Genomic DNA, 14,624 nt, shown 5'->3' with positions numbered 1-14,624 from the left:
TTAATTTCATGATACGCTGGGTTCTGCTGTCAAGCCTCGAGTGTGAAACACAAGTCGAGTGGGAGGCAAAAACGTCATTACCTGGACGAGGGCTGACATTTGATTTGTCAGCGACTGTGCCGGAAAATTCTTCCCCTGACGAAATCTGCCATTAGGCCAACACGGCTTTCTATGTAGAATGACACAGGTAATAAGAGCTGGTGTCAGGCTGGAGAATAATTTATTGCCTTTCATGGGGCCTGATTTCTTAGTGTCAGTGAAACCATGAATTCCGTTTGGCAAACAGGCCCGTCAAACATGAGAGCAATAACTGGTGTCTGGAATTGCACGCTTTCACATCCACCACTTCTCGGGTCATGTACCGCTCAGGCACACATTGTAATTCATCAAGGCTTGGAGTTCCAAATGGATTGCTTATTATTGGCCAGGGCTGATAGACTGAGCCGTAGGCTAGAAGACATGAAGTATAATGCCAGTGCAATTTCATTCGACTCTCTTTTTCTGCACGTCCATTAGCAGCCTGGCACCACCAAACAGAAGTAGCATACGAAATCAAACATCAAGGACATGTTTCGCACCACAGGTCCATCTGTAATGTGTTCTCCCACGTTTCCAATACTCACGACACGCATCGGATTTACGACCAATTCGCCGTAGTGCAAGAACTGGCCGAGGAGCTGCAGCGAGGATGTTCTTGATCATGTCAGATAGGAGTAGCTGAACACTGAATTCCTTGGAGAATTTACATAGATGGTCGATGGTAGGCACTCCCAACAGCAATAACATGTTTGAGTTCAATAATATTGACCAATGGTTAAAAAATGTGTCTGTGTGTGTGTGGGGGGGGGGGGGATTGGAAAAAGAATGCAAAGATTGGAATATAAAAAGAAAATGACTATTGAAATGCAGCACTAACGGAGAGTAAATGCAAGATTTTTTGTAAAGAGTATTTCATCTTTTTTGGGTTCAATTATATTGGTCAAAATTTGAAAAAAAGAGACTTAAAATAGAAAAAATATGATTTGACAGTGACTTTAAAAATATGACTTTAAAAATGAATAAAATTGGAATTTTAAAAATAAATGACTTGAAACAACTAATGGAGAACAACTAAAAAATTATATTAAAAAAAAAGCCTTTTAAAAAGCATTTTAAGCTTATTTCTGAGAAACTACATTTTATAGTTCAAATCTGAAAAAAAGAAAACTATGCACAAAACCTAATTTAAGGTGGAACTGTATTATATAAAGGTTTGATGTTATTGCATTTATTGCAACATATGAAAGTTATCTATTCATAATGGTGCACCTAAGACTAACAACCACGATTTACAGCTTCATCTACATGTCATCTAAATTGCACAGCCAAAGATTCATGCCTCAAATAACCATCAGACCCACACTAACGATTAGGCAGATTACAACCATATTCAGAACCAGAACCTCCAAGGATAATCAACCTGGATTCCAACTTCATTTTCCTCCTAATGTACCTTAAAAATAAGCTACGACCATACCAAAAGACAATGCCATGGCTCCTTCAGGCCACAGCGGTGACAATCAAATGGACAGAGATCTGCATTATGCATGCGTCTCAGCCTTCCAAAGCTGCAATTCTTTAATTTGATATGGCTGTGCGGCCTGCGTGATGCTACTGCAAAATGGGCAATCTGAAGCGCCAGCTTAATCCCCAAAAAAAGATTAAACCAGATGATTTGAAACCACCGCTGTGCACATTCAACCAACAAAGGTCAACACCGGGCCCTCTGACACCCACCATTCTTCCATTTGAAATAACAAGATCCCTCCCGTTGTGGCAATCTACTGCGTCACTGCTTCCACTCTGCAAGGTCTGCCAACACCAGATGAGGCTGCAGTATGGAAAAAAAGGATCCTGGTTCATTAAGTACAAACCACAGCGAGAATTAATACAGAGACAGCAGGCCAACAGCATTACCTCACTCTAGAGCATTGTGGGCATTAGTCAGGGTAAACGCCACATTTAATTTAACGCAAATGAAAATGAGGCTGTGAGGGAAAGATTTTGGTGTCAACCATTTAGACAACAAAAAATCTATTCATCTAGAATTGTTCTCTGGTTGAGTTGTGCACAATTCAATTGGAGAATTGGCTCCTGCTCAATTCATCAGTGTGAATATGAATCGAACTGGCAGCAGGACATTCTGTTAGAAATCGACAGGAATAGGAATTTATGGAACTACAATTCAAACAACTGACAGGTAATGCATTCTGTAAAGTTTTTCCACCTCAGTGAACAAGCTAACTCATTAAATATGATGAAATGCATAAACTAAGTACACATTTCAACAGATGACATTTCCGAATTCAATATCTAGCAGCCTGAATCCTAAGACCTTTCTTAAAAAAAAATCTAAACATTCAAAGACAACATCTTAAGTCTGTCTTGACAAACATTGCTTTTTCAATTCAATTTTATTTGTATAACAATTTTCACAAGATATTATTTCAAAGCAGCTTTACAGAAAAAGTAAAATCAGTATTACCATTCTGTTAATTTGTTAAGGTTTTTGAAATTTGTTTTAATTGCACCTTGTTACATTCAAGGACAAACAGCATTCAAATGAATTCAATACAAATTCCGGGACTGAATTTGAATTTTAAAGTCATTTTCAGTTAAATTTTGAATGGTGCAATGGCTCAACAACCCTGGCTGCCTCATACCTAAGGCTTTTAATGACCCGACAAGTCCACTACAGTCCATCGAGTCCAAGTTCATTCATAATTCAGTCCCAAGTTCTCCAAATCTACAATGCATCTTACAGAAATGTCACATGTCCAAACAAGACATGAATCCCCAACCAGCCTAAAGACCGATGAGTTGATTAAAAAAGTAGTTTTGCACATCTTAATTAAGACTCAAGAAAAATGGCATCCACCCCAACCAAGCTCCCTAGCAGATGCTGCATGTCAAGCTCATTGTGGATGCAACAGTCGATGGGAAGATAATAAAAGCACATTCTTCATGAGAAGCCAACCGGAAGGCATGGGAAATCTCAGAAAGAGAGTAAGCCGGTGCTGGTGCCCGTGCCCGAAAATGGTCCATGAGCAGAATCCCGTGGGACTGGTGAGGAGCACGGTGCAAAGAAAGAGAAGTAAAAGGGTGGGCAAAGCACAACAGCTTGAATGATGGAATGTATTTGTCAAATGAAGGGTTGCTTTGGTCGACTCCCTTCCCATTAGAGCATAAGATATTGACTTGTATAAAGCAGCCTGATGTTTATTTTCCCCTCTGCTTTTCTGCAGCAGTGGCAGCGATGCATCCCTCCCGGCGTAGAAGGGTGTCAGGCACACACTCTCTTAACTAAGATTAATTGCAGCTAATCTGCGATGCCCGGTGGAACACGGAACAAAGAGAGCCTCAGATCCTATTATGCAGCTGCTCGCGAGGAGAAAATTAGCTAGCTTGCCTCGCCGACACCGGACGAGATGTGGGAGCTCGATGTGTTGTTTGCTTCCAGTCACACATGCATCTGTCAGTAAGACAGCAAGAAAACACGTGCGGTGGCATGTCACCATGACACTCCCTCTGCATTTCACGCAATCCCCATCCCTCCCGCTGGCTGAGAAAGAAGGACAGAAGGAAATGCATGCGCTCGCTCCCTCTGAACCCCATCCTGGTGCACATCTGCAAATGGTGCATGATTTCATATTTCACACTTGTTCTGCAGAAAACACGGATGGCGAGCCTCTAATTACCGGTAGGGGATTTCAAGTGCCGCTACGAGAAGATTCAGTACGACTTACATTGGCACAACATCAGAATAACAAGGACGAGTGCTCTGGCATGCTAGGACGGAAAGGGATTTGCTCGTCCCTCGTTGTTTGATGCAACAACAGGCAAAACAAGGGCCTCTTTTCACATCTGCAGAAAGACTGCATCTTATATGGACTCTACATGAGGACAAACACAACAATGAATCACGTGGTTCAACCTGAACGCAATATTTCAAGTAGTCAATTAAGCGGGAACCCTCTAGGGAGGTGAAAAACACTAAGTATTTTACGCAGTAGTGCCTTATTGCTGCCTGCTGGATGAAATATGGCCCTTCGGAGAAGCAGATTATAACAAGCATTAGCCAACAGCCATTATAATAGCTACCGTCATTGTTTTACATTCTTATATTATTATTAGGTTTGTGTTTGGCATCTTTACTCCTAGAAACCGGCGATGTCTATGAACATTTTGGCTGAAGTTTACAATAAGTTTATGCAAAATACAATGTTTAGTAGCATGTTAAAGCATGCTATGGACAGAAATCCAGTTTTGACAAGGTTTCGTTGTCAAAAAGGCGGCAGAAGAGATAATGATAAGCGCAACAATAATGATATGTGAATAATCCCGCCCACTCTAAAGTGGTATTAAACTGCAGTGGAAATGCAAACCGAGTCGAGCCAAGTCGAGCCGTGTCGTACTGTCGTAACATGCAGTGGAAAAGCACCATAAAATTGCAGTTGACTGGATTTAGCCAAATTAACTTCAATGAACTGGATGATGGTTGAATAGGATAAAATGTTTGTAACAATTTCCAAGGTTTATTTTGTTAATGTGTAGGCATCAAGAATTAATAACTAATTTTTACAACATTCATTAAATATGCATGGTTACATAATGTTTGTTAATCACATTTAATGAATATAAAATTAAATGAATAATGACCATTTTCATTGCAAGGTAAATAGACACAAACAGGCTTCGTTGAAAACTACAATAAAACTACACAAATCTTATAATCCTTCATAGATTTCTGATGAAAAATAATGTTAACCTACCTGAAAATCGGAACCGCTTAAATGAAAACACAAACTTAAACATTAATAATACAAATAAAATTGCATTTAACAAAACAAACTTAAAAACTTTGTTTTAAATTCAAAATGTAACTGACAGTAATGACAGCATCAAAATATTTGAATAACGTATTCCTACTTAATATTGAATTACAGTTGGTCTATTTAAACACTTTACCTTTAAACTGCATAGATGCGTCAAGTTCTGTGTTCATTTATGACACATGCTGAATGTCACTTTATTTTAGCCAAAACTAAAGCCTAAAATCAAACTTCCCAAAACTTTAACACTGTTCTTCTGCTACCATGCAAGTGCTGCCATTTCCTTGTGGAAATGCACATCTAGTTTGTGGATTAATTATCCAATGTAATATGATTGTGACATGTCAGTTCACAGCCTTTCATAATCTGACAGATGGCTCTTAATTCTGTTGACGTGCTGGCAAAGTGCAACTTGAAGAGCTCTGCTGCTGTTCAGCTGTAATGCTAATTTGAAAAATACATGCCATTTTACAACAATATGAATCACAGTTTTCAAAACATGTCAGTGTGGAGAGTAGAGCAATTTACATTATTTTGTAGTTTTTTTGTTTGTTAGTTTTTTTACATAAAATTACTGACTGCATCTGGATTCCAGTCCAATTTCAGCTATTATTCTTTTTGTGTAAATACTATTGACTAGTTCTTATTATAAGTCAAATGTCAAGAACAGGGGTGCCCAGATTCAGTCCTGCAGGGCAGGTGTCCTGCAGAGTTTAGCTCCAACTTGCCTCAACACACCTGCTGGGAAGTTTCTAGTCTGCCTAGTAATAGCTTGATTGGCTGGTTCAGGTGTGTCTGATTGGGGTTGGAGCTCAACTCTGCAGAACACCGGCCCTCCAGGACCGAGTTTTGACACTCAACTAAAAGACTATCCTTGCAAAAAACAATTTCTACCTGATGGGGTTAGATCTGAGCAAATCTAGAAAATTCATAGAAATTATTCATGATTCTTCCAGGCCAAAACAAACAAACAAACAAAAAACATTTCTCCAAGCCAGGTTTGCTGTATATGCAGAGAGCGATAGAAAATAAAGACATCAGTGGCACCCAGGGACGTGACTTCATACCTTCAAATGCTTCCCTTCATCCGACTGTGGAGTCACAGTGGCGTGATTCCCGGAAGATACGTGCTAGTCACTGTGGCTGATCTTGTGATTAATTATGCCTTGGGAGAGGTGCAGAGCAATCTACTAAAACCCTGGACAGGACACATTCAGTGGTGGCATCAGGGACCATTAATAAATCAGGCCATTTAAGTAGAAGATGGGAACACTGCCAGGGTCATGATGGCGGGGCACGTCCCCTGAGAAACCAAACGGGAAATGGATCGTGATTCCTCACTGATTAACTTACCCTTAAGGTGCACATTAGAATCCAGAGGTTCAGGTGTCTGATAGTTGTCAAGGTTTCCTGCCAGGTGCTTCATGAAACCTCTAGAGGTTTACAGTGAAACTGTATTAGTTCTGCCAGATCATGGTTGAAGTGTCGATGCCAAATTCAACTCAATTTGAAAAAACAAAAGTCAGATATGACAAGATGTGACTCGATTAGAAAGAAATGGGAATGCCACTTAAATTTACAACCAATTGTATATTTAACTGCCAAACAGCAAATTTTCACTAATTTAAATAAAGGTGATCTAAAATATAATTAATATCACCTAACCCTATTCATTGCAACTAACCCTGAAGTACCAATAAAATTACTTTAAATCCTTGTTTTGTATTTCTAATTAGTGACTGTTGTTTTGTTTTGATCTCTCTGAATGGCTCATGCACAAAGCTGACAACATACATCATCTGTCCAGAAGTGCTTCCATTTAAAACAGTGATTACAAACTAGATTAAAGTGATTATTCAATTTTGAATATGGATATTTTTCTCACCATAACCGGATTGATTTGCTAGAGGAGGCCTTTGTTCACCCCCCGTGTCATGTGAGATACTTTTATTTATGGAAGGGCGCTTTTTATTGTACTTCTTTTGGACTGAAGCACTGCAACACAAACTGATTGCAACGATAGAGCTTGGAATAGCCAGGACAATTTTTAATACATCTCCGATTGGATTCATCTGAAATGCCTCGGGGGTGAAGTAAACAGCCTAATTTTATTTTTTGGGTGAACTAATCCTTTAAGCCGTTTCTAAGTAAGATCCAAATCCAAGTTCCAAGAAAGAGCATTAAGAAAAAGCTACTATAATATGGTAACTCCAGTAAAAGTAAAAAGTATAAACTTAAACTAGATAATTTATGCCACTTAAAAGTTTCAATGCCATGGCTGCATTTCCACCTTAATAACTTAAATTATTCATTATTCAACACTCCATCATTAATTTCTTACACATACCATTTACTTCATGTAAAACTACTCATAATGTGATTTAAGGTTTTAGTCCTACAGTTCAAAAAATACATGTATGAAATCTCAGGAGGTACTTCAGGCAAGTAATTTAACATTATAAGAATACAGCTGATCTGACAAAAGACAATGTCAATGGATTTTAGTAGCTCAAGTTTGTTACAAAGGGGTGAAAACACCCGCCCTGACCTGTCGTACATGTGAACAGCACAGGCCAGATAGAAAGTTTGTTAGATTCAATGCAGAGGGGTGCGGTGGGCTAGATAAGCTTATCTAAGGGCCACATTGTGGGTCTAATCTTAGAGCAGCGCACATGGCTGGCAGTGCTTGTCCCTGTAGGGTCCGCTTAATCGATAACCGCCGCACACCTAAAGCTTTCAGCCTGTCTCGCCCACGTCTCGCCCAGTTCCCTCGTCGTGAAGCCCCACTGTCATCTCTCACCTCCCTTTGCATGAGCTCAATGAATCAGCAGATGTCAGAAGATCCCCGGAAACTTGAATCAAGTTCAGGGTCGCTGCTTTCAGCGATGTGTGCAGATATTCAACCAATAATCAAGCGCACCGCATCTATTCTTCCCGGCGCTCACGCTGGTGCTGGGATGAGCTCCACCGTAATCAATCTGCTCTCTGACTGTTTCCACGTCAGCTTGCCAGACCGCCAGCCAAACGCCAGCCCACCTCCAAACACTCACAAACACGGTACAAAACAGGGCATATAAACCCTAGACTCATACTTTCAAAGGTTGGAAAGCCTGTTATCAAAATTTGGGACATCTAAAGAGAGTTTATCTATTGTTGAGTGTTAGAAAAAAACTGGGTACAACTTTGTGCTATGGGTCAAATTCACCCACATTGGTTTATTAATGCAATTTTGCCAAAAATCGACATTATGAAAAACATTAAAGATTCACGTAAAAATAGAACACCTCTACCAGGGCTCCAAACAAAAAAAATAGACTTAGGAGCCATAGGCTCCTATAAGAAAAAAACTTAGGTGCCAAATGATTTTTTTAGGTGCCACAGAATAAACATGTTTTATGTGTTTTATTTAAATTTATTTATTTTACATTTTAACTTTTTAATCATACTGACGTGTTTATGTCTCATCTTTTCTTGACTTTATCAGCATTTTAACCCATCTTGTAGATGACCTGGGAATGAAGGTTCACTTAAAGTGGGAGCTAAATGTCTTTTCCAACTTGAAATATGCAGTCATGCGATGTTTATTACACAAAATCTGTCCCAATATCATGGATCATAAGCATCACTTGGCCCCTGAGTATAGTTTGGGGTCCTCCTCAATGCATCCTGTAAATGTTGTCATACTATCTTAAAAATAAAGGTGCTTCATGATACCATAGTAGAACCTTTTTTTCCTGTCTAAATGGTTTCATAAAGAACCTTTAACATTTGAAGACAATAACAGATTATGAAAAGGTAACCAAAATTGTTCTGTGAAGAACCTTTTAAGCTCCTTTATTTTTAGGAGTGCATGTCTTTCACACTTTCAGTCTGTTTTTCTTAATTAGTAAAATAAAATTTTATAGGAGGAGTTGAATCATGTAGACAACAGGTTAAGTAAAAATATAAAAATTCAATAGCTCATAAATATAGCAAAATGCTCCTCTTTATAGTTATTTTTCTAGCTGAATGATGAGCTTATGGACACCGAAAGGTTACTGAGGTTAATATTACGTTGCAATGTTTACAAGCTTTACACGTTTTACACAGTTTGAAAGTGTTGTACTGTAGAATATCTTATAAAACAGCCTACCTTTTGATGTTAATTCATGTTCATTATGTACTCTAGTAGTAAAGAGCAAGGTATGATAGGTTCACGTGCTGCTTGAACTGAAGCACTACTCGCAATCGCGCCTGCCGCATTAGGGGCCGTACACATATCGCGTCTTTTGCGCGCTCAAGTTCTTTATTTCAAATGTAGGCGCGCAGTATGCGTGCGTGCTCATATTGGAAGCGATGCGATCGTTTTTTCCAGGCGCGCCCGCATCGCATCGAGTTAAAAACATCTCAACTTTTCAGAATCCCGCAAGCGCACCGCAGATCGTGTGACAAGAACCAACCAATCAGCTTCATCCTTTCCAGGACCAAAGTTGAAAGCTCAGCTAAGATGAAGGAACAGCTGATCATAGCTGTATATGGATAGCCATTTTAAAATAAATTTAGTAACAGAGCTACTGCAAGCGATTTTTATTTCTGCAAATCCATTTATCCTTTGCTGAAATTTACGCGTCTTCATGGAGAGAGCACGTCATGGTTGCTTAGCAAAGGCAGACGCCTCAGGAGTGCTTCTGTCCGAGCGCTTTGAAAAGGAGAAAGCGGCGCGCCTAGCATTTTAATTTGGAATAATTTTAAAAGCTCATACTTTGTAAATTAAAAAGTAACAAAGCACAAAGCGATTACTGGACGGCAAGTTCACTTTAAATAATGAAGTTCATGCATTAACAGAACACAGCATGGACTAAGATCTTGTTAAGAAGAAGCCTTTTGATTATAAACGAGAACTGTTAACGATATTGCCAATATCCACACAGATGACAGCTTTACCTGTTGTAGTTTGTTCAAGTTATGAACGAAATAGACCCTGTTTAGTCGCAGTTTGGAGCCCTGTCTACAGTAGATTATGAGACTAAATATAGAATATGTGGGAAATTCTGTTGTCTTAGTGGTCAGTTTGACTCGTTTTAATATTTTATTTAAAACAAATTGTGCTTTTTACTTGTCATGACTACTTGTATCTCCATATTCAGGTGCAAATAATTACAAGTATAAAAATGCTATTTGTACTTTCTCTGCCTTTTTGTTAGGTCTGGTTCTCAAACTCTTGGGTAAAATGGATTTCTCACACTCCTTTTCAGTGCTGCAACAGTCTAGTTTAACTGATATATATATATATAAAAAAACACTAACCACCAAAATCAACCTTTGACAGATCTTCTGACTGTGAAACTTAAATATAGAAACAGTAAATGCTCCATTATGATTCAGAGGCTGAGTCTTCAGTTTCACATAAACTGCTTTCCACCAGACTCTTTGACATTTTTTTCTAAGGGTTGATTCTTTCAAATTGCATGTAAACCAAAGGGGTCAATTTCATCCCATTCAATTTCACCTTTCAAAACACGCTGAAACTTTGTATGCATATTACTAAGAACTATTTAAATTTCCAAAAGAAATAATTAGTTTAACCAGTATTTTAAGCAATTTGAATGTCAAGTGTGGGTCAAACTGACCCAAATATAACACAAGGTTAAAAACACATTCATTTTTGACGTAAATGTCAAAATTAATTCAAATTAATTCTGAATGATATGGTCACTCAGTAAAGGTTACCTAAAAATGTTTGACTGTACTTCTTAATAAACTTTTACTTCACAAATTGCAGAAAAGAAAACCCCACTTGTTTGATAACTTTCACCTACAATAACTTAGGTAATGGTTGAGCTTGAAAAATAGTGTCAGCAGCACTATTGTAAACCTGCAGAAAATGCACATTTCCTCATCTACACTTTTATTAATTTATCCAAAGACCCTTACGAATGAAAAACATCACAAGAACCCTGTCAGAGCCAACAATATTCATAGGATTCAATGCCAGACATCGTAGAAAGCTATTGATTTTCCAAAGAAGGGCAACGCAGAATATGAATATATGTTTCAAATTTACATTTAAAAATATTTAAAATATAAATTAACATTACATGCTACACTTGGGTTACATAGTAGCTTCTCTTATCTAACAGTTCCCACAAAAAAGCATGGAAAGTGGCTTAAACATTCCCAAAAAACCCTCAGCCCTTCCTTTGGTCCTGAATGCCAACTTATCTTACATTTTTAAAAGAACCATAATAAAAGAGAAACCCAATAATGTCACCCGTTAAAAACTTTAGGGAATACCCAACAGAATATCAGGAGCAGACGTAAGAAACTTTCCTTCGGCGTCCTATAGACGGGCAATCTGCTGCAATTTAAGCTCTACTTGTACACATCCCATTACTCATCATGCACGGACAGACAGGAAAAACACACCATGAGCTTGATAGGATGGAATGACTGATGAGCTACAAGTGTGGTCTTTGAGACAGGACTTACCAGGCAGCTCACGTTGAGCCAAACTACATTACCACACAGGCAGAATTTTCTTTCATGTAGGGATGTCAAAACTACCTGTACTTTGGGATCAAGTCTAGCCTATATAAAATTAAGACATCAGCAATAAAATGCAACGACACTAGCTACAATATCTTTACAACAATGCACCGACTCAACTCAGTGACAGACAGCTGCTTTCAACTCCCTGCATGCAGTCAGCAGTTGACCGATAACTTCATAAGGAACTACAAAAACATGTCAGATCAGAAGAATGAGGGTCCAAAGCTATCAATATAGATCAACAAACCATCTACAGAAGAAAACGGAGACTCAAGCCTCTTCTAACTAGGGATGTGCGAGGCTAGTCAACTAAACAGAACTGCAGCTGCTAAGTTAGCCAGCTAGTCGAAATGTAGCAATTTTAAAATTTATTTCTGAAAATAATACATTATTATGAAAAGCGAATATCTGGACCAGAAAACAAAATCATTTCATTTTACCTCAGTCTTTGCATGACAACGTTTTTTTCGTTCACTTGCTGCTGGACCAGAGAAATGTCTAGCAGGAAGACGGGTAAGGTGAGGAGGTGTATTTAACGGTTTAAAGGGGGAAACATTAGGAATGAAAGGGTCGGGAACTGACCTTCTTCAGAAAGGTTTTATTGACATTTTTCATGAAATCGACATATAGTGCCTGATAAAATAGTGTGTATATGCACAGCGCTGCTTTGTTTACAGGAGTAACCATGATGTATTTCTGCTTGTTCAAAAGTGCCACCTGCTGTCAGAGATATTTTCATTCACCCTGTCTGCTGTTTTATTATAATTAATAATTTGCACACAATGTTTTCTAAAGGTTTCCTACTTTAGACTAGCAAGTTACAAAATTTCCATTTAAACGTCAGTGAAAATAGTTCACATCACTACTTCTAACAACAATTGCAAGGTTATGTTAGTTTAAGTAAAGTTCTGAAGCGCCATAAGCAAAGTGTGCTTTTGGACAATATTGGCAAATTCTTTTTGTGATGAATTTGCACTGACAAATGACAACATTTCATCAATACAAAATATGAATTTAGAATATAATATAGTAGTGCTATTTATAAACATTCTTTAAAGTGGGTTTTAATTGGTCTTATGTACCAATCTTAAACCTGGCAATCAATCAGCAGTGCTATAAATGGTGCTCTAAACCACCAATAACCACGTTTCCACTGTCGGGCGAAAAGTGGGCGTGCTAGTGTGTGCCAGTCGCGTTTCCACTGTCACTTCTGGTGCTTGATCTTTCCTAGTTCCTGGGTTTTTTGGCCCAACGTAAACCTTGGACCAAAGCGGGCCAGCTGGTAGTAATCATGGTAAATGCAACTACTTGAAGAAATCAGACGTCTGCTTATTCTCTATCACAATCGTGTATTTATTTAGTAACATATTTTATTTTATTCATAAGTCATAAGTCTCATCTCGAAAGTTTAGCTCCGCGTAGCCTATGTCATGAAAATACAATCATGTTTTTTGTTCAGGCAAAATCGTTTTGTAATCTGGTAATCAGGCATCACAGCTGCAACTAGAGCATATTTGACTGTATACTCTATATATATATATATATATAGAGAGAGTATACAGTATATTTCCAGTAATCAAAACTAATAATAACAAGTTATTTTAATGCCATTTATGCCACAAAATCATGAATTAAATATTTTAAAAAATCAAAAGGGAAAGTATGAATAAATAAAAGAATAGGGCATGACATGCATTTACGCTAGCATTTCAGTGTGCTTCATTGCAACATTCATTTAAATATTTAATCATTTCAATGTACATTTAATTCATTTATTCTGTTAAATCTCTCTATAGTTGTGACAATTTTCATTTGTTAAATGACTGGGTTCACTAGCATAATTTATTGCAGTTTAAAAATCAGTATGGAGAACAGAGAAATTTTACTGGTGGCAAAAACTTGAATTACTAATCTACTTTCATGTACTGTTGATAGTGAACAGCAAGAGACCAGCCTCTTGATCTATTGGCTGCGTTGAAATAACAGAGCGCATCCCTGTGGTAAATATATGAGCAGATGTACAGTACCTGAGTTCAGGCCTGCTCTTATCACGGCAAGTGTATCTCTGTATCCACATAACAGACATTGCTGTATTGATTCAAGCCATGGCAGCATTAGGGAGCGATATTTCTTACGCTGGCTGCAGAGATAAAGCAGAGTCTCCGGTTTGGTCTCTGGTCCAGCTGCATCTGGACTTGCAGCTTGTTAGTGCTCTGCCCAGCCAAACGCTTCAACACCGCTAACAAGCAGCCTCTAACGACAAGGTCATTCACTCAGTCAAAGTGCCAAGGATGGGGGTTGACCTCTTCATGACGCCTGACGCCAGGCCGATAAAGGTCCAGGAGATAATTACAACCACCGCTGGACCAGACCAGTGCAGAAAACTAATAAACACTTCCTACCATGGAGAGAACGATGCAATGCTACAGCTGGAGAGGGAAAACGGCAATAAGGGCAAGTCGAGCTGGAAATAACTGCAGTATAACCCTCCCTTAGTGTACGATACGAAAATCAATGTAAGATTAGAGATGCACAATCAAATGAGTATTGAAATTTATAACCTCAAACTGATTTAATTTTACAGTCGGTCATTTCGTTTTTTTAATCCTATTAATACTTTTCTCTTATAAAACATACTACCACGTCAACGCTATACGGACGGATTACAGGATATATAAGTTATTTTCTACATTTTTTGTAAGACATTATTTAATAAGTATTTTGTTTGCAAGAGACGCTGGTTATTTTCTATTTTTTAGGACACTTACTTATTACTATAAAACTGAATTGTGACTTTTTTTATGTGTCTTCATTTCAAACAATCTTTGATTTCCATTGTTCAAAATATTCAACAAATATATATCAATAATTTTAAAAGATGAAAAATGCACTCTTTCATTAGAAATAAAATACCATATTACCATATTTAATAGGGGAGTATTTTTACACTACAACACAAAAAAATTAAATATCACTACACAATCGTAATCGAGGTAAAGTGTTCAAATATTTGGGGTTTTGATTTTAGGTCCACTCTTTGAAGAGCAAAATAAAACAAATTTTATTAAAATAAAACAACAACAACAACAATAATAATAATATGCATTTAAAATTTAGGACTGTTGACAATAATTGTGATGATTGTGATTAATCTCATAATTGCGGAACAGTTTTGATAAAGCAAAATTAATCTATTTTTATTAGAATAGAACAAAAACTATTAAA

General features: G+C 37.8%; 1 protein-coding gene across 2 annotated transcripts in view; it reads right to left on the bottom strand.

The window, feature by feature from the left end:
- The window catches only part of eif3ha (eukaryotic translation initiation factor 3, subunit H, a), a 53,735-nt gene that overhangs the window by 25,884 nt on the left and 13,227 nt on the right, over window positions 1-14,624 (bottom strand). The window lies entirely within an intron of this gene.

The sequence above is a fragment of the Carassius auratus genome, chromosome 16 (genome assembly GCF_003368295.1).
Source record: "Carassius auratus strain Wakin chromosome 16, ASM336829v1, whole genome shotgun sequence".
Classification (NCBI taxonomy): Eukaryota; Metazoa; Chordata; class Actinopteri; order Cypriniformes; family Cyprinidae; genus Carassius; species Carassius auratus.
This window is presented reverse-complemented; position numbering and strand designations above follow the sequence as displayed.